Here is a 19,301-nt window from a genome sequence, read left to right on the forward strand (position 1 = left end):
CTAAGGTGCGGTCATGAGACACCCATGGGGTGTCGTTCTGGTCTTGCTAATTGTTTCCTGCCCGTCGCAGGCAGGAGTCCATGCGAGGAAGATGCGCTGGACAGAGCTCAGAGGGCGCAGCTGGGTGGCTTTCCTTCTGAGTGACGTTCCTGCAACACTCTCCCGCTACTCTTGGTGCGCTCATGCCACAACACAGGAAGGCTGGAGCAGGTGGCTGTGGGCTTTGCGCACCGCCGAAATAGCTCAGTTGGGAGAGCGTTAGACTGAAGATCTAAAGGTCCCTGGTTCGATCCCGGGTTTCGGCATTTTGTTTCATCGCGCCCTTTGTTCCTCTCTCCAGCGCCACCTGCCTAAAGTGACGCGTCCCTTTCTCAGCCCGAAACGCAAGCGAGACACCAGCAGCGGTCCCTGCAGGTTTCCGTAGTGTAGCGGCTATCACGTTCGCCTAACACGCGACAGGTCCCCGGTTCGAGACCGGGCGGAAACAGCCTCGTTTTGCACGCTCCTGTACTTCACAGCGGTCTTGAGCGACCGGTCATTTGTTCCCAATGTATTTCCGGTGCCTTCGTGCACTCTTGTACCAAACGCACGTTCCTTCTGTACGCGGAGCCGATCATTTGCAATTGGGCTGTGCCGACAGACCAGGACGAGCTCTGTTGGCTCAAAAGCAGCGCAGGACCTGCAAGAACAACAGAAAGATTTGCATCCAGCGGGGGCCTCTTAGTGAGCCCAAGAGCTCATCAAGAATCGGCTCCAGCAACAGGGCTGGGCGCATTGTTCCATTCTCCACCCACTCTCGGTGTAAACAAGTCCCTCCTGGTCTCTGCTTGAAATGCACTTTCCTGCGTTTGCTTTGGTGAAACTGGCTTCCCCTGCATGGGCGAATGTGAAGAAGATCCTTAGTAAGTCATTGAAGAAAACTGAGAAGAGGTCGGAGTGGCCTCTGTCGTTCATGAACGATCCAGTCAGGCAGTACTCCTCTGTAAAGCGCCGTTCGTTCACATCGATTGGCTTTTTTTTGCCTTCATTCGTGCGAGTAGTAAAAGCAGACGCCCCTATTCTGCCGTGACCCGGATTCGAACCAGGGTTTTTGCGGCCACAACGCAAAGTACTGACCACTATACGATCACAGCGAGTTACCGAGACACATGCGGCAGGGCGGAAAGGGCTGTGCTCTCTTCGTGTGACATAATTCGGAAAAGTCCTGACGTTGCATTTCAACTGAGCCCCAGTATACATCGACCCTTCGACACTCTGAGTGACAACTCTCTTGCGTGTTTTCTCATATTTATGTAGTTTGCTTGCATGATGCCGGTGAAGTGGAAATCTAATAAGTAAATTGATTCTTAAAAATGTAGAGAGCTTTGAAAAAATATATTGGTGCTTTTAGATAATATATTTCAAGGATGTAACTGCTGTGCTACAGTGCGTGCAGAATTTTAGAAAACAGTTCGTCAACAAAGTACACTGTTTAGGTTAGTTTAGAAGACAATGTACCAAAACAATATATGCTGTCTGGGTCATTAGAATTAGCTGAAAGTAACTGATAAGCTTTGAATAACAAATCTAGTTTTTCTTCTCTCGCTCTATGATGTAATCTGTTTTCTCTTAGAGAAAGGGGAAGTTTTAGAAGGGACCAAGTGCTGAACTTTTTTACAGCGCAACGTCTTATAAAAACCCTGTACTGCTTGTAACAAATTGAGTCTCTGGTTGCACTTTGCAGGGCTCCCAATATTGCAATATTGAAATAAAGACCTTACTCAGGTGAGAACTCTCTCTTGTGGCTTCCTTGATAGTTATATTTCCATGACAATTTGAGGGCTCGTCCGGGATCACAAACCTGAGCACGAACGGCTGCTGAAACTCCATCCGGACCCGGACAATTTTAGCAAATTGGACGAACCTCGGAGGATAAACTGTTTATCCTTCCAGAGACGCGTCTGGAGAATTGGCAGCTGTCTGACGTCAGTAAGTGATCCTTTAAAATTAATAGTTATATTTCCATGACAAGAGAAAAACCATCAACACCCCTACCACCTCCACCAATCCTAACCTTGTTTTTACTATACCCTCTGACCTTTCCCTTTCACCCCTTTGCATCCTCAGCTAACATATTTTAAAATTACAATAGACTGTATAGTATTTATGTTTAAAATTAAGGTAAATATGTCAAAATATCAAAATCCAACTGCACAGTGCTATTGTAAGAATGCTTGTCAAGTTCTCAAACAAACCTGCATTGTATTTTTAAAATATTTCAGCAGAGGATTCAACTGGAGTGTAAATGAAGATTCGACGATAATTTTTTTTGAGTGAATATGGTTTTCTGGGGAGTTGCAATGTTGGGCATTATTGGACATTTCCCGGTGACCCTGACACGTTTTAAACACTCGCATTTCCTGCAAATATTAAAATGGTTAAGGTTTCGCTGAGAAATCCAATCGACTGAAGACAATGTTTATATCGCAAAAGAACCCCGTCCCTGGGTGGACTGGAACCACCAACCTTTCGGTTAACAGCCGAATCTTTTAAGTGCTTGCAATTAAATTACGCATAGAAAAACAGCAGTACAGTTGATGTTCATGGACTGATGCACACAACTCCAGTGATAAAGCCCTTTTGTAAATATTGTAGAAGAATGTTAAAGGGCGAAACAACGCTCCAACCACGTGAATGGTAACAAGAAGGATCGTGTTCTTATTTAATATGTGCTTTTGAATTGCCTTGTCAATACACACAGGCTTTAGAGATGGACAAATAATTGAGTGAATCAAATTAGTTTTTGTTGGTCGTCTGTGTCTTCATAACTTTGTAGGTGAGAGAGAGGATTGCGAAAATGTGCAGGTGCTTCTCAGAAGTGAGTTGGTGGTATAGGTTCCTTCAAATAACTGAGCCAGTGCATCCCAAATCTTTTCAAGATGATCTGTGATCTGGTAACACATCTCCTGAAACTAACATTCGAGGTAGGAAGTGTGCTCTTAAACACCAAAACACTCAAAAAGGAAGAAGCAGATCTCTGTACACAAGACGGTAGTGCGATATTAGAATTTCAGAGTTCTTGACGGATTCAGGCTCCTTCTCAGAGGTCCTTGCTCGCCAAATAACTTTGCATCTGTGGAAGAGCACCACGGAAAAAACCCAACTCAACAAGAGAGCGCGTTGGTTGCTCTTGCTCTTAATGCAAGGAGCTGTTTTTTTTTCCTCGCAATAATAATTATTAACCAGAAACAGCAGCACAGGTAGGTCGCATTTGTGATTATGTCATTTCTCTGCTTCAGCAAGGTCAATAAAAGACTCTGAAAGTAGTAAAGCAAAACTGAACTCAAAATCATATTAGGAATTCTGAGCGATATCTCCATACAGGTAATCCAATAAGAACGTTGAAATATTTGAATATCATCTCTCTGTAGATTGCGCTGCTTTTTACCCAGAGTAAAACTATTGGATTGAAGGAATGCTAACCGCTGGGTTAAAATGTATAGTTGTTATTTGGAGAAATCTGTAAACTCGTGATCGACAGTGCTGATTATTTTCCGGAGACGGAGCACTGATGACCTATCCGAGCTAATTGATAAAGCTCACCCAGTGGATACTCTAGCAGAACGTCAAAGAACATTCACCTTTGTATCCAAAGAAACCACAGGAACAACATCAGGAAGCACAATCAATTCCCCTTTTAAATCTTTCCTGTAAGGTATGCTATGTGAATTCATGAAGTTAATCCTCTGATCTCTTTTGATCACGAACAAAGTACTTCTGATGGAGCGCTATGTTCAAAGATTTAATAAGCTTTACCCCTGCCAACGATTCGGCGTGAAGAATTAAAAGTTTCACAGACAAAAGCAGCTCACCACCACAGCCAATATTGAATGTACTGTACTTGCCGGTACACTATCATGTGCACTGCCTCAAAAGTGATCTTGGCAGATGTTGTTCCCTACATAAAGCTGAACGTGCCAAAGAGAATTTCTGTTGAGAAAACAAAATATTTTTTCTGCCTTGATGTTAAGCCTGTCTTTTAGAAAGTTTATCTCTTAACACCTCCTGCAGCCTAACAAAAAGCACTTTTACTGATCGTATTGCAGGTCTTAAAACATTAACATTTGGCAGCGGTGGGATTCGAACCCACGCCCTCAGAGAGACTGGAGCCTAAATCCAACGCCTTAGACTGCTCGGCCACGCTACCTTCCTCCAGCCCCATCTTCCTCACATTGCTGGCTTGGACTGGGGGGGCTTCAGCTCTTGTCGTCGGATCTAATGATATCATGACGTGGAAGTGGCTGCACCTTCATCTTCCGAGATGCTTTCAATAGCACAAATGCTACTTTCACCTGCACAAACATAGCAATAACGAAGGAGGTGAGTTTCATCCTTTGTGCTGTTTGTAGGGGCGCAACTCTACGTCGATCTACTGACTTGAAGAGCAAAAATCAAAATCCTCTCCTACTACTATTGCTTTTTTCATAGTTTCTTCAAATCCTTCATTTGAACGTCGATTTTGAAGGATATTGATGATAATACCACATAAATTGTGGTTTTCTTGTGATCGCCAATTTTATTCAAATATCAGCCTTTTTTACAGTTCCTTGCGTGTTTCACAAGGTATAATAGCCCCCCTCGCATCCTCAGCTAACATATTTTAAAATTACAATAGCTTATACAGCATGCATGTTTACATTTATATTAAAATGAAAGTAAATATACAAGAATACATACAGTACTAACCCAATAATTCTTGTCAGGTTCTCCAACAAATCTGCGTTGTTATTTTAACATGTTTCAGCTGAGGGTGCAAAAGGAGTATAAATGAATTTTCCTGCCAGCCATTCAAAGACCAAATTCCATGAGTGAACATTATTTTCTCAGAAGTTGCCGGCATTGGACTTTGCCGGTGGTATTGAATTATGTCCAAACTGTTGTAGTAGTTCCTTCTTGAAATTCGACACGTGCAAAGCACTCGTAATATCATAGGTGTTAAAGTTCGCTGAGTCTATTCGAGTCATGGTGTGTATCCCTGCCTATCATTGGGAGACAGGTAGCTTTTTTACACTCAGATTCCAATCTTCAATGCTTTGTGTGAGAGCTTACATAACTTTCATTTTCTCACATTTTCTGACGACTGTTCCAAAGGGGCACCCTGTCAATTCCGAATACTTTTCAAAAATCTGCCTGCATGTTTGATTATTGTCATTTCATTTAAAAAAAGTTAAATATTGATCATAACTAAAGAAAATAATGATCATGAACAAAAAAGGGATAAAGATGCGAGTCGATCTTGAATCACAGCTGGGTGACACGGGCTTCTGTTCTGATATGGTTGTATGAGAAACAGGAGGAATCGCCAATCTCCTATAGAACATGAGTTGAACCAGGAGTGAGACATTTCGTATACTCGTGCATATGTCAACTCCTGACCTACATCGTAAAACTAACATTAAGTTGTCAGAGACATTCATTTATATACAAACAAGAGACAGACCAAGTAATAATTCTACATTAGTTCAGGTGGGTAAACCTGAACTAACTAACTAATAAACCTATTAATAATTCTACATTAACGTGTCCTACACTGATCAGACTAATTGACATGGTCTGATTCAGAGCCTGTGCAGTTCGTGCTAAGTACAACAACGACAGTTCTGAACCCTCATCACCGAACTGAGCACAAGTTCAGCTGTTCTCCAGTTTTGTTACGCATGGTTTTTCATTGCAATTGAGTTCAGAGCTGGAGCTGATCTCCAGACAGTACAGTGTTTTGGGTAAATTGTCGACGCAGGAGGCTGCAGACAACTTACCCAAAGTGTTTTCTATAGCTTTCAGGTGCAGTTCATTTATATAAAAGAATGTAAGTGGTATAAACTCAACAAGCCAGATGGCAGTCGAACCTATAATTTTCTGACACGAGGCCTAACGCGTTATTCATTACGCCACTGACCCTGCTATTATAGTGTTAAAAAAACGCGTTTTCTACGTCTGTTTAAAAATCACTAAAAAAGACAAAGGGCTTGTGTGTTGCGCTAAAATTCCGCTTCATTTCGAATGCAAATAAAAACCGTTTTGTTCCGTGAAATCATACATTTGTCACATCCTTCATACTATACTTCTCTCTTGTATTAGTAAAGCATTTTGATTTAAACTGAACAATATATTGTAACGCAACAAGGGCTCAGGCGGGCGCCGTCACCGCATTAGGTCGGCCCCCCACCGTCGGGGGCTCGAACCCGGGACTCCCATGTCTCTCTGCAGCAACCCAGCCCGGTGAGCTAAAGAGAGATCTCCCCACAACCCACGGGCTGTGGTCCTGCTATCACAGGGAAGGGCAGTGACGTCACCTGCTCTGGTACACCGGCTCTTACACAGTGCCTGTCGGCCGTAAGCGTTACTCTATGAAAGGTTTCATCTATACACTTACACATATTAAGTATACGAATAAATACTCGGAAGAAGCCGCAGCTCAGGTATTAGAGAGATTTAAAATCGGATCGGAGGATTTAGAGTCCAGACTGCAAACCAACAGCTGACACAGGTCTTTTATAGAACCGTTTTGAATTCCTCTACTTTGTCCACGTGACGTCATTGTCCTGCTCGCAGCCGAGCCCGACACACGTCTGGTTTCTGTCGCTGGGCGCATACCCTGCGGTCCATGCGGGTCCTGATACCCCAGTACAATGACGGGGACGCTAAACTGTAAACAGGTGCCGTCCTTCGGCTGAGACGTAAAACCAAGGTCCTGACTCTCTGTGATCATTCAGGAGAATGGTGGTGGTGGAGGAGAGTCCCCATTACCTGTAAAGCGCATTGAGTGGAGTATCCAGAACAGCGCTATATAAGTGTAAGCAATAATGATTATTATTATTATGTAAAATGCAATAAAAAATAAAACAAAATATCAAACTTTGATTCAAAATAGATTAATATAAAACTGATAAAGCTAATGCTTTTTTCAGGGCTATATCTACTTTTTTTAAAAAAAAGCGAAGTCTGTCGCGACTGAAAGTTAGAGAAGGTATACCAGCGGGTGCCTTCATATCGCGAGCGTCAGTCTCGCCCGTAGCTGCGAGAAGGTTAAAAGCGCACAAGTGATTTGTCTTTCGTCAAAGTAACTGCCGGAGCAGTAAGATGCAGAGCACAATCCAGCAGCTGTAGACGATGTTCGGGGAAGAGCTAATTCTGTTTTCAGCACAGGGAGTGAGAATGAGCTCAGTCCGGCTCCCAGCAGAATCCATCCTGGTTTGGTTACAGTGAGTCTGAGGCTCTTTGGATCGCAACGTAAAAAAAAAACAATTGCTCACATCGTGTGACTTCCACGACAGGAAGGAAAGATATCACTTAAAAAAATCAGAACTGAAGATTTGGATCCTGGGCCTCAATTTGATCAAATTATTAAAATAATAATTATCAAAATATCAGATTGTGTTTCTGCAACATTTCGTGCACAGTACGCCATTTTAATCTAAAACAGTCACAACGAGGGCTTTACACGCAGTCTGGGGTATTTTCCCCTTTTATATTTTTGCCACTTTATATCGAACCTGTTATACTCCCAGAAGTGCACAGTAGCTTGTACTTATTAAAAATGTACAATTCACCACTGGTATAAACAGATGTGTGCCGTGTTTGCCTTTGTAAGCATTTGTTTAAAAAATAAGTTCACAATACGATAAAAAAAACAGAAAGCACAAACTTAATAATACAACGATAAAAAATCAAAACCAAATCATAAAGCCAATTAAGTACCTATCCTTTGAAAACAGAGAACACCTTTATATCTACAATAAAAATGTGACATTTGTATCTACTTTTGAATTACTGTACAAAGTAGACAGAGTAGTCCCTGAATTCAAAGATCAGATCTTGGCCAAAACAAGACAATCAGACGTGGGCTGAATTCGGAACAGGAACCTCTACTTCGTCGTTTATTGAGCTTTTGATCAATGTCTGAATGAAACAGATTCGCTTTTTTAACTCTTTGATTAAAGTACACAAAACGCACCTTCTTTCGAACCGGAATCGAACCAGCGACCTAAGGACTCCCTGCTGATTCCACTACACTCCTCCGCTCGACCAACTGATCTATTGAAGGGATGGCGGTAGGCTCGCTGGCACATACTGCCCAATGTAGTGAAATGTTCCGGGTGATTTAAATCCCACTTCGACATCAAGTTTCCAACTCGTTTCCTTAGTCTTGTTTACCTTGAATTTAAGCCACGAACCAGAATTCTACTGTATAAACTTCCAGGGATATTACAAAATGTTTGATGGGGCATCAATCATTCCAGGCGGAAATTGACTCCTTTTTTTTTCTCGAGGGATCATATTAAACATTTCATTAGTATTGAGAGGAGGATCACCATGAGACACAAAACAGTTTCCTTCTGTCTTTATTAGAAAGTAGTGTTTGTGCTACATTAATAATATTTTCGTGAAAATAAAGAAGTTGTAAATTTTAAAATTTATATTTGAATCGAAATGTGGTTTTGAGTTAAATATTAGCGTGTTCATGTAATTAGTTTGTGTTTGTCATTACTATATATAGTGCCATGTTACTAGAATTTGTAACTGAAGTTTACTAGTTGTGTTTTTTTATGATGGTTAGACATTTGTTGATTACAATATTGTATATAATGTATAATTCGAAATACATATTTTTCAGGTGTAAATAATTGTATATTTTAAGAATAAATTTCTAAAATAAATCATTGGCTTTATTTACTAGTTCCTACACCTATAAAAATCTTTCTTTGATGTATAATAGACCTTTAACTATATATGTATAATAGTCTTCTAAATTTATCTGTATAATAGAACTCCAACCATTTATGTATAATAAACATATAATCATAGATGTCTAATTGACGTATAACGATATACTTATATTAGAATTTCATTCTAGACCAGTTACAGAGCACATTTACACGTCTGGTATGCGTTTAATAGTCGTATATTCTACATCTTTTACCCACTGGGATGTGCCGATTTTAACTTGGCAAACCAAGATACACGTTTTCTAATGAAGCCTTAATTAAAAGACAGTTTGTTTCTCGAAAGCGTGTTATGTAAAATAAGAGAAAAACGAAAATATATGGATGGTAATCTTTCAAAGCTGAAGATTTTACTTTTGAAAAATTGACATTTTATGTGATGTATTCGCTGGTTTTAGAACTTTGCTGTACTTCCTGAATCATTTTCAGTATTATAAAGTGGGTGTAGATTTTTCTTTCAGGTTAGGACGACCGGGGTAAAGTTAGCTTGAAGTTCGAAAACGATTTTGGCACGCCTGTAGCGCTTTCACGAAATCTCTTAGAGTTACAAAAACACGTGCTTTGTGTATAAAATACATTGTGGATGCTTTCTCAGCCTTTACTTTTTCGTTTTTATGACATTTTTTTGACCAAGCACGAATATGCTTTTGTCCATATCTCCGCAATGGAAGCACAGAACGCCTTCAAACCAAAAGCATTTTAAAGACCACGACTTGTGGATATTTCCACAGCCTTTACATCAATCTATTGGTGAGCTGATTATCTTTTTTTAAACCTCCGGTTTTTCATCGATGCGTAATTACGCACGAACTGGAACCCGGGGGACCGCTGTGTGCACACGTTCACAAAGCGAGAAATACTGTTCAATACGGCTTCATGCGAAAAACCCGCCTATGACCATAGGAAGCAGAACAGCGCGGTCTCCAATTACCCAGACTGTAAGCACGGGAATAAAGCTTTGTTTGATTTCTGAAACCCTTCCTTTACGTCCTGTTTTCATTCAGGTAAGGGTCAACTATATTGAAAATACTACTGACAGCAGGAAGATTAAAATATTCTTTACTCAGCAGCTTATTAAAAACAGCTCCCATGATGTTCAAACCGATTTTTTACACAGAACACTGACACAGCTTTGTGTTCTGAATCTCTTTTTCTCTTGCTTTTATTTAATGTGGCACAATGCACTGGTTCACAAACCAATAGCATTTAAACCACAGCACCCACAATGCTGCAGGTAAGTGTTTTGCACACTAAGCAGGTCATCTGACTATTCCCAGCTTTGTTTTGGGTTATGGAACCTTTATTTTTTTATGATTTTCTGAAGATAACACTACAGGTGGGATGGGTGGGTTGTCTTCATGGCTCAATAGCATTGCAAATACAGCACCCACACTGCTGAAACCAAGTGTTTTACACACCAGACAGGCCCCCGAACCTCATACAACCTTAATGTGGCTGTGGCCCCTTTCTTTATTTTGTAATGAGTTTCTGAAGATAACACTACAGGTAATACACTGGGACGGGTGGGTCGTCTTCATGGCTCAATAGCATTTCAAATACAGCACCCACTCTGCTGAAACCAAGTGTTTTACACACCAGACAGGCCCCCAAACCTCATACAACCTTAATGTGGCTGTGGCCCCTTTCTTTATTTTGTAATGAGTTTCTGAAGATAACACTACAGGTAATACACTGGGACGGGTGGGTCGTCTTCATGGCTCAATAGCATTTCAAATACAGCACCCACTCTGCTGAAACCAAGTGTTTTACACACCAGACAGGCCCCCAAACCTCATACAACCTTACTGTGGTTGTGGCCCCTTTCTTTATTTTTTTATGAGTTTTTCAATATGGCACCATTAGACAGGCGGTACATGGGGATAGTACATCGTGCTCTTCACGAGTCAATACCTCTTCAAGCACAACAGCCACAGTGCTGCAACCAGGTGTTTTACACACCAGACAGCTCCCCTAACCTTATACAACCTCGCTTTGAGTTGTTTAACATTTCTTTCAAATCACTTGGGTTCATCAATCATTTGATAATCTTTCAGCGTGGAATAAACCTAATACTTGTTCCTTGGAGATTACCATCTGCTGATAAGTTATGATCGCTATATTGACCATATACAATTTCTTGCATAAGGAATTCATATTTTGCATACACCGATCCCCCCGGAGTCCCAAGTGATTCTGGTTTGGAAAGCTAAAGGACAATGAGCTTCACGATACCAGGGGGACAGTGGGTGGTCAAGTCTCCCCTAAACAATGGATCTTGTCAGATTATGATGTCAGTGCATTTAATAAATGTTGTTGAACTCTCTTTAGCCCAAATACAGAGGAGCCCAGACCCAGAATGTTACACATACTGACAGAGAGTGATCTCATTATGTGTGTTTGGATTTTAACAACTATTTTTATTGTTTGCTAGAACCAAAACAATCTATGTTAGACATTTTCATCTTCAGCCAAAAATACAAACCTGTGTACGTAGTGTGGTGCAGGTTCTTGTCCCATCCTGCTCTTGGTCCAGGTTGGAGGGTTGCACCGATTCTGAGTCTTGTTAGCTGGTATGGATGGGTTTGGGGGTGTTGATACCAGAGTGGTCCGGGGGGGGGGGGTGCAGGTGTCTCGGGGGCATTCTTGTTTTTCTGTGAGTTCAGGTTGATTCTGTTGGTTTTGCCACGAATCTCCCTCACGCAGGCAAGCGCTCCCGCATTCCTACGAGCTCTCCCCGTACCAAACGTGCACGTGTCAATCAGTCCTCTGCTTAAACCCTCATCTGCCCCCGGTCATTGCTCACGATTGAGATTCTCTCCCGGAGCTTACGTACTAACTACACCTTTGCCTTACTACGACTTCTCCCCTGGACCTCGACCCCGCTTTTCCGACTACCGCTTTAGCCACTCGATTTTGTACCTTCGCCTGTTTTACGCTTTATCGGATCCTGACCCCAGCCTGTCTCTTCGTTTACGCCTCTGCCTTCTGAATCCACACCGACGCAACTTCTACGCCTTCCCAGACTCCGACCCCTGCCAGTCCCTCGACTACACTTTCGCCTGTCGATTCTGTGCCTACGCCTGTGCTACATGTGGAAGACCGAGTCAAAAGGTCAGGACAGTGACTATGCATGGGAAAGGTTTTCTGTTCGCACCTAAGACCACTGTCTTAGGTGCAAACTAAAGCCTGTGATTCCTCACACCCATTCAACCAGAGAAAATTGAAACAGATTGTAGGATGCCAAATGGCACCCCCCTGTCCTGTTTGTTTGACTTCTGACACTGCCCCTTTCCCTGTATGTTCCTTTGATATGTTAAAGTATTGCCTACTTTTAATGTATAAAAAAGGAAAGTATAACTTCAGTCCAGTGAGCATGTCTTGAGTGCTAGGGGAAACCCTTTCTCTGTGATATGCTCCCCTTCAGCTGATTGTATTAAAGTTCTCTGTTGACAATCTCCCAACCTGAGTGAAGACTGAGTTTTTTTCGACATACGCCTTCCCGGACTCGGACCCCTGCCTGTTTACTCCGACTACGCCTGCGTCTCGTGCCAACCCTACCAAGGGCACCGCATTGGATCCCTATCCTCAGCAGTCAGCCCCTGCGTGACAGGTTCTGAGTGTCTTGGTTACATCCGTTTGTGTGTATAGATGAAAAAGCTATTGAAGAGCACCCCGACACCCCCCACCCATCTCGGTGGAAGTTGCCATGTTCAAAAAATTAAAGTTTCACACAACAAAGCATGACTTTGAAAGGTCAGGAGGCCTGCCTAATGGTGGTGCTGGCCCCACTAGCACCTCTTCCAGCAGCAACCTTAGTTTTTCCCAGGAGGTCTCCCATCCAGGTACTGACCAGGCTCACACCTGCTTCAGTACTGAAGGCTGCTGATTATGGCCAGCAGCCATATCACCCTGCAACTCACAACTGGCAACCCACTGAAGCTAAGCAGGTGTGAGCCTGGTCAGTACCTGGATGGTAGACCTCCTGGGAAAAACTAAGGTTCCTGAGGGAAGAGGTGCTAGTGGGGCCAGCAGGGGGCGCTCACCCTGCGGTCCATGTGGGTCCTAATGCCCCAGTATAGTGACGGGGACACTATACTGTAAACAGGCGCCTTCCTTCGAATGAGATGTAAAACTGAGGTCCTGACTCTCTGTGGTCATTACAAATCCCATTACGTTTCTTGAAAAGAGTAGGGGTGTAACCCCGGCGTCCTGGCCAAATTTCCCCATTGGCCCTTACCAATCATGGCCTCCTAATAATCCCCCTCTTTGAATTGGCTACATTTCTCTTCTCTCCTCCTCACTGATAGTGGTGAGTGTTCTGGTGCACTATGGCTGCCGTCGCATCATCCAGGTGGATGCTGCACATTGGTGGTGGTGGAGGGGAGTCCCCATTACCTGTAAAGCGCTTTGAGTGGAGTGTCCAGAAAAGCACTATATAAGTGTAAGCAATTATTATTATTATTATTATTATTAATGAGCACAACACTTGATTACAGTAAAAAAATCATTAAAAAATAAAGAAATGTTCCACAACTCAAAGCGAGGTTGTATAAGGTTAGGTGGAATGTCTGATGTAAAACACCTGGTTGCTGCACTGTGGTTGTTGTGCTTGAAGAGCTATTGACTCGTGAATAGCACCCTCCTATCACCATGTACCGCCTGTCTAATGGTGCCATATTGAAAACATCATAAAAAATAAAGAAAAGGGACACAGCCACAGCAAGATTGTATAAGGTTAGGGGGCCTGTCTGGTGTGTAAAACACCTGGTTGCAGCACTGTGGCTGTTGTGCTTGAAGAGCTATTGACTCGTGAATACCACCCCCCTATTCCCATGTACCGGCTGTCTAATGGTGCCATATTGAAAAAATCATTACAAAATAAATAAAGGGGCCACAGCCACAGCAAGGTTGTATAAGGTTAGGGGGCCTGTCTGGTGTGTAAAACATATGGTTTCAGCAGTGTGGCTGTTGTATTTGAATTGCTATTGAGCCATGAAGAAGACCCACCTATCCCAATGTATTACCTGAAGTGTTACCTTCAGAAAATCATAAAAAAATAAAGAAAGGGGTCACAGCCACAGCAAGGTTGTATGAGGTTAGGGGGCCTGTCTGGTGTGTAAAACATATGGTTTAAGCAGTGTGGCTGTTGTATTTGAATTTCTATTGCAGGGGCAATGCTTGTTAATAAGACAGAATTAAGCGTTGGTATGCTGTCCTAAAGGAGGCCCCATCTCACCCTCCATCTCTGTGGTGCAGCCACAGAGAAAGTATTCATGCAGGCTGATTTAAGATGTTTTCTTTTGATAAGGAACAAGCTCCCAGACGGGGATGCACTTAGCTAAGCCTGGCTATCATGATCAATGGTCATCCATTGGCGCCTATCAGTCTAGAGAGTGCCGAATGGACATCTGGACTGCATTCCTAAGTATCAAGAGTAAGTGACTTATATCTCATCTTGACCAACCAATCAGGGACTGGCAGGGCGTGGTAATACCATGTGGGTCTCCAATGCCCACCGAACTCTCAACCAATCAGCACACACCTGGGTCTTGGTCAAAAAGGGTGCGCAAGCTCAGATCGGGGCTCTCCTTGGCCATTTTCGTGCATCCTCAGAGACAATCACGTGACAACTGCTGTTGTCTGCAAAAGGACTTGGACTTTGTTCTAAGCGCAAGGCCGAGGATCCCGTACGTACTCAGAATTCTACCAACGTGAATGCTCCGCTTGATCAACGGCAGCCTACAGTTGGACCCTCGTCGACAACCTGAATAGCTTATTCAGAAGCAGCGCTGGACCGGGAACTAACCAGTTTCTTCCCAGGCAAAAGAGTGACTTGTGAGGACTCGCGGTCATACTCTGTGCATAGAGACTTTCTACTAGCCAGCCGGACTGCTGGTAGATCCCCTCGGAGCAACGACTGCCCTGCGCGCCGCAGTCAGATTTCTCCGCCCGTCCTACTCCGAGCTGCACCTTGACTGGTTGGTTTGGTGTTCGTGCCGGGAGATTCCAAATCCATACACAGTGGAAAAGTAAACCCCATGTTCTACATTGCTTCTCGAGAATTCAATTGTACCTCAACACAAGTTGTTATCAATTTAATTCATGAGTAATGTATTTACTTCCGAGTTTAGAGTAACAGTGGGTAATAACACTGGTTAGCGATTTGGTAACCGAACGATATATATTGAAATATATTCTCTGTTGTGTATCTCTTTGTGTTTGCATCTCTTCGAGATTAAGTACCTTGTATATTGATAACCCTCACAGTAAGGTCTGCTGCTCGTATCCAGGCAGACTAGTATATCTTTGGTGCACAATTTATATTAATACATGTATCTCGTGTATTGAACCCGTGTGTGTGCGTTGTTAGTTGTTCTGACGATTGATTTTCTAAAAGCTACAACGAACAACCTCGTGATTACTGTTACAATTAATAATTGTCTAAGTAAACCCATCAAACCACTACACTATTGAGCCATGAAGAAGACCCACCTGTTCCAGTGTATTACTTGTAGTGTTATCTTCAGAAATTCATAAAATATAAAGGTTCCACAACCCAAAACAAAGCTGGGAAAAGTCAGAAGACCTGCTTAGTGTGCAAAACACTTACTTGCAGCATTCTGGGTGCTGTGATTTAAATGCTATTGGTTTGTGAACAGAATACCCCTATCCCAGTGCATTGTGCCATATTAAATAAAAGCATGAGAAAAAGAGATTCAGAACGCAAAGCTGTGTCAGTGTTCTGTGTAAAAAATCGGTTTGAACATCATGGGAGCTGTTTTTAATGAGCTGCTGAGTAAAGAATATTTTAATCTTCCTGCTGTCAGTAGTATTGTCAATATAGTTGACCCTTACCTGAATGAAAACAGGGCGTAAAGGAAGGGTTTCAGAAATCAAACAAAGCTTTATTCCTGTGCTTACAGTCTGGGTAATTGGAGACTGCGCTGTTCTGCTTCCTATGGTCATATACGGGTTATTCGCACAAAGCTGTATTGAACAGTATTTCTCACGTTGTGAACGTCTGTACACAGTGGTCCTCCGGGTTCCAGTAAGTGCGTAATTACGCATCGATGAAAAACCGGAGGTTTAAAAAAAGATAATTAGCCCACTGATAGTTTGATGTAGAGGCTGTGGAAATATCCACAAGTCTTGGTCTTTAAAATGCATTTGGTTTGACGGCGTTCTGTGCTTCCATTGTGAAGATATGGACCAAAGAATATTCGTGCTCGGTCAAAAAAATGTCATAAAAACGAAAAAGTAAAGGCTGAGAAAGCATTCACAATGTATTTTATACACAAAGGAAGTATTCTCGCAACTCTAAGAGGTTTCGTGGTTTAATTTTTTTTAATTACTGAATCATATTTAAATGTTAAACAACTGAAAAGCATATTGCTGTAGACCAGGATGGCCGAGTGGTTAAGGCGTTGGACTTAAGATCCAATGGACAAATGTCCACGTGGGTTCAATCCCCACTCCTGGTAGTGTTGTAATAAGTTTTAAGTGACAGAACACTTTGATGATTTACACTCTATTTAAATATGAATTTACTAAATTTCAGTTCAGTTCTCTTTACTCCCACTCCCTGGCATAACTGAGCTCTCACTATCGCATACTGAAGGCTTTACATGCATTAGCTGTGATACAGCTCCCAATAAAGACGGAATCAAACAGTTTGTTCTGTCTCTCATGGTGATCCTCTTCTCGATCCAAATGAAATGTTTAATATGATGCGTCGAGAAAAAAAAAGGAGTGAATTTCCGCCTGTAATGATTGATGCCCCATCAAACATTTTGTAACATCCCCGGAAGATTATACAGTAGAATCCTGGTTTGTGGCTTAAATTCAAGGTAAACAAGACCAAGGAAACGAGTTGGAAACTTGATGTCGAACTGGAATTTAAGTACCCGGAATATTTCACTACATTGGGCAATATGTGCCAGAGAGGAGCACTTTAAATCCCTTCGATAGCTCAGTTGGTAGCACGGCTGACTGTATTAGAAACAGTTAGGAATCCTTAAGTTGCTGTTTCAACTACAACTCGAAGAAAGGTGCTTTTGTGAACTTTAATTAAATAGTTAAAATAGCGAATCTTTTTCACTCAGACGTTGATCAAGAGCTCAATAAACGATGAAGCAGAGGCTGTTGTTCCGAATTCAGCTAACATCTGGTTGTCTTGTTTTGGCAAATGTCTTATCTGTGAATTAAGGGACTATGCTGTCTGATTTGTAATTCAAAAGTAGATACAAATGTCACTGTTTTCAAAGGATAGGTACTTAATTGGCTTTATGATTTGGTATTGATTTTGTATCATTATATTATTACGTTTGTGCTTTCTGTGTTTTTTATCGTATTGTGAACTTATTTTTTAAACAAATGCTTACAAAGGCAAACACAGCACACATCTGTTTATACCAGCGGTGAATTGTACATTTTTATTAAGTACAATCTACTGTATTTTTAGAAATAAATGGCATACTGTGCACGATATGTTGCAGAAACACAACCTGATATTTTCATAATTATTATTTTAATCATTTAACAAGTATGAGGTCCCGGATCCAAATCTTCAGTTCTGATTTTTTTTAAAGTGATATCTTCTCTTCCTCTTGTGGAAATCACAAGATGTGAGCAAATGTTTTTTGTTCTTTTTTTTTCACGTTGCGATTTAAAGAGCCTCAGACGCACAGTCTGATAGTAACCAAACCAGAATGGATTCTGCTGGGAGCCGGACTGAGCTCATTCTCACTCCCTGTGCTGAAAACAGAATTATCTCTTCCCCGAACATCGTCTACAGCTGCTAGATATTGCTCTGTGTCCTACTGCTCCAGCAATTCCTTTGACCAAAGACAGATCACTTGTGTGCTTTTAAACTTCTTGCCACTACAGGCTCTTTGATGGCTCATGCTGATCGTCCTGTGGATCCAAAAGAAAATATTAAAGCTGATACTGATATTTTCGATTGTAATTTGCATCTAGCTACAACGCCCCTGGAAAAGATAATTTATTAGTTGCGTGCAATCGGAATCTTTTACTTTATGTATGGTAGTGGAAATAGTTTTAAAAATGTTTTCTAAAGAAGATTGTATTGCCAGGACCTGCCTTTAGGGCTCACTAGCGATGACGCTGTTGATATAGATGGAGAAGAAATGTAAGATGAATTGATGATCTAAGCTAAAATAGCCCTAACACGCCTGCTGTAACAGTGTTTGTATTCATAGCAAGTAATATTATTTTTCAAACCCGAGCGTTCCTTTTGCATTGTGTTATGTAACCATTAGCGGTTTCGGTAGCTTCTGAAGAGCGCACTTTTCCAAACTGAAGCCTATAAGAACATTATTCAAGATGCACCATGGCCCAGAATCGTGCATCGGGACTAGGATTAACATCAATTGAAAGTACTCCCAAATAAAATATTTGACCGAAAAATTAAAAGAGTAGGCAAGTATTAAAAAAAAAACATAACTTCTTGACTTCCAATCTCTTTCCTGGTTCAGGCCATGTAAAATGACATATTCAGTGGACTCATGCCGAGGTTGTGAGTTTAAGCCTCACCTGCAGCAGCCTGGTTTTCTGTCTTGACAGGTAAACAGTGTTTTTTGTTATTTGCTAAATGGAGAGAGGATTCTGTGTTAATTGTGCTCCTCCTGGGAGAGGTCAAGATGAGACGTTCACGAGGCTGGTGGTAAATATCCTGTCCAGGAATATCGGGGCTGTAGGGGGTCAGATCTATAGATGTAGTAAACACATCAGTGGAGACGGTGTGTCTGCTCTCTGTGAGAGAGCCGGGCGGAAAGAATATTCTGTGGTCTGGGAAGAAGAGTCTCTCGTTGGAAGAGCGGCGCTCCTCACAGGAGAGAATGAAAAAAAATCTTTTTCAGGGATGCTGATTGTTCTCTTTGGGGGAATTAAAAGCACTTGTGGCGAGTGACCTCGTGGCGCAATGGTAGCGCGTCTGACTCTAGATCAGAAGGTTGCGTGTTCAAATCACGTCGAGGTCAGCTGAGGAGTTTGCAGGTGCTGCTGGTTCCGAACCCGGAAATTACACCACGCAGTCGGGTTTTATCTGTACACCACATAGGTAATCTGAACGAAGTAACAGCGCAGTACAAAACACCCAAACAGGAGCTTATGCAGCGAATCATCATGAACACGACAAGAGAAAAGGCACATTGCATATCCGCGAAACATCACGCCCGGCTTTAGAGACAGTGACATCAGAGAATGGAAGCTTCAGACCCCTTTTTTGTTACAGGTTCAAGCAAACCTGAAAGTTAGGGAGTGTTTGGTCTCTTTTGTTTGAAAAAGTGTCTGAAGCCTGTAATTATAATTTGCCCTTTTTTAATTGTGGTTGAAATCCACTCCCATGTACCAAGACCTTACAGTATATTCATGTTTACTTAAATGACTAACGCCATTGGACATTAGTTGGTGTTTTTTTTTTGTAACGATTTGCTATTTCATGTAGGAAAGAAAGGAACCCAGACCCAACGTTTGCTTTCAGGTGCGGTTCATTTACATAACGGACATCTATTTCTGAGG

At 42.0% G+C, this 19,301-nt stretch overlaps 4 non-coding genes across 4 annotated transcripts; 2 read left to right on the plus strand and 2 right to left on the minus strand.

The window, feature by feature from the left end:
- The first annotated feature begins 232 nt into the window (after positions 1 to 232).
- trnaf-gaa (transfer RNA phenylalanine (anticodon GAA)) lies at positions 233 to 305 on the plus strand. Its single transcript has one exon. It is a non-coding gene; the product is annotated as a tRNA-Phe (tRNA).
- A 756-nt stretch (positions 306 to 1,061) lies between these two features.
- Positions 1,062 to 1,133, minus strand: trnah-gug (transfer RNA histidin (anticodon GUG)). Its single transcript has one exon. It is a non-coding gene; the product is annotated as a tRNA-His (tRNA).
- A 2,971-nt stretch (positions 1,134 to 4,104) lies between these two features.
- trnal-uag (transfer RNA leucine (anticodon UAG)) lies at positions 4,105 to 4,186 on the minus strand. The gene has a single exon. It is a non-coding gene; the product is annotated as a tRNA-Leu (tRNA).
- An 11,974-nt stretch (positions 4,187 to 16,160) lies between these two features.
- Positions 16,161 to 16,243, plus strand: trnal-uaa (transfer RNA leucine (anticodon UAA)). The gene has a single exon. It is a non-coding gene; the product is annotated as a tRNA-Leu (tRNA).
- The last annotated feature ends 3,058 nt before the right edge of the window (positions 16,244 to 19,301 follow it).

This window comes from Lepisosteus platostomus (assembly GCF_059453375.1).
Source record: "Lepisosteus platostomus isolate fLepPlt1 chromosome 5 unlocalized genomic scaffold, fLepPlt1.hap1 SUPER_5_unloc_4, whole genome shotgun sequence".
In the NCBI taxonomy this organism is placed as follows: Eukaryota; Metazoa; Chordata; class Actinopteri; order Semionotiformes; family Lepisosteidae; genus Lepisosteus; species Lepisosteus platostomus.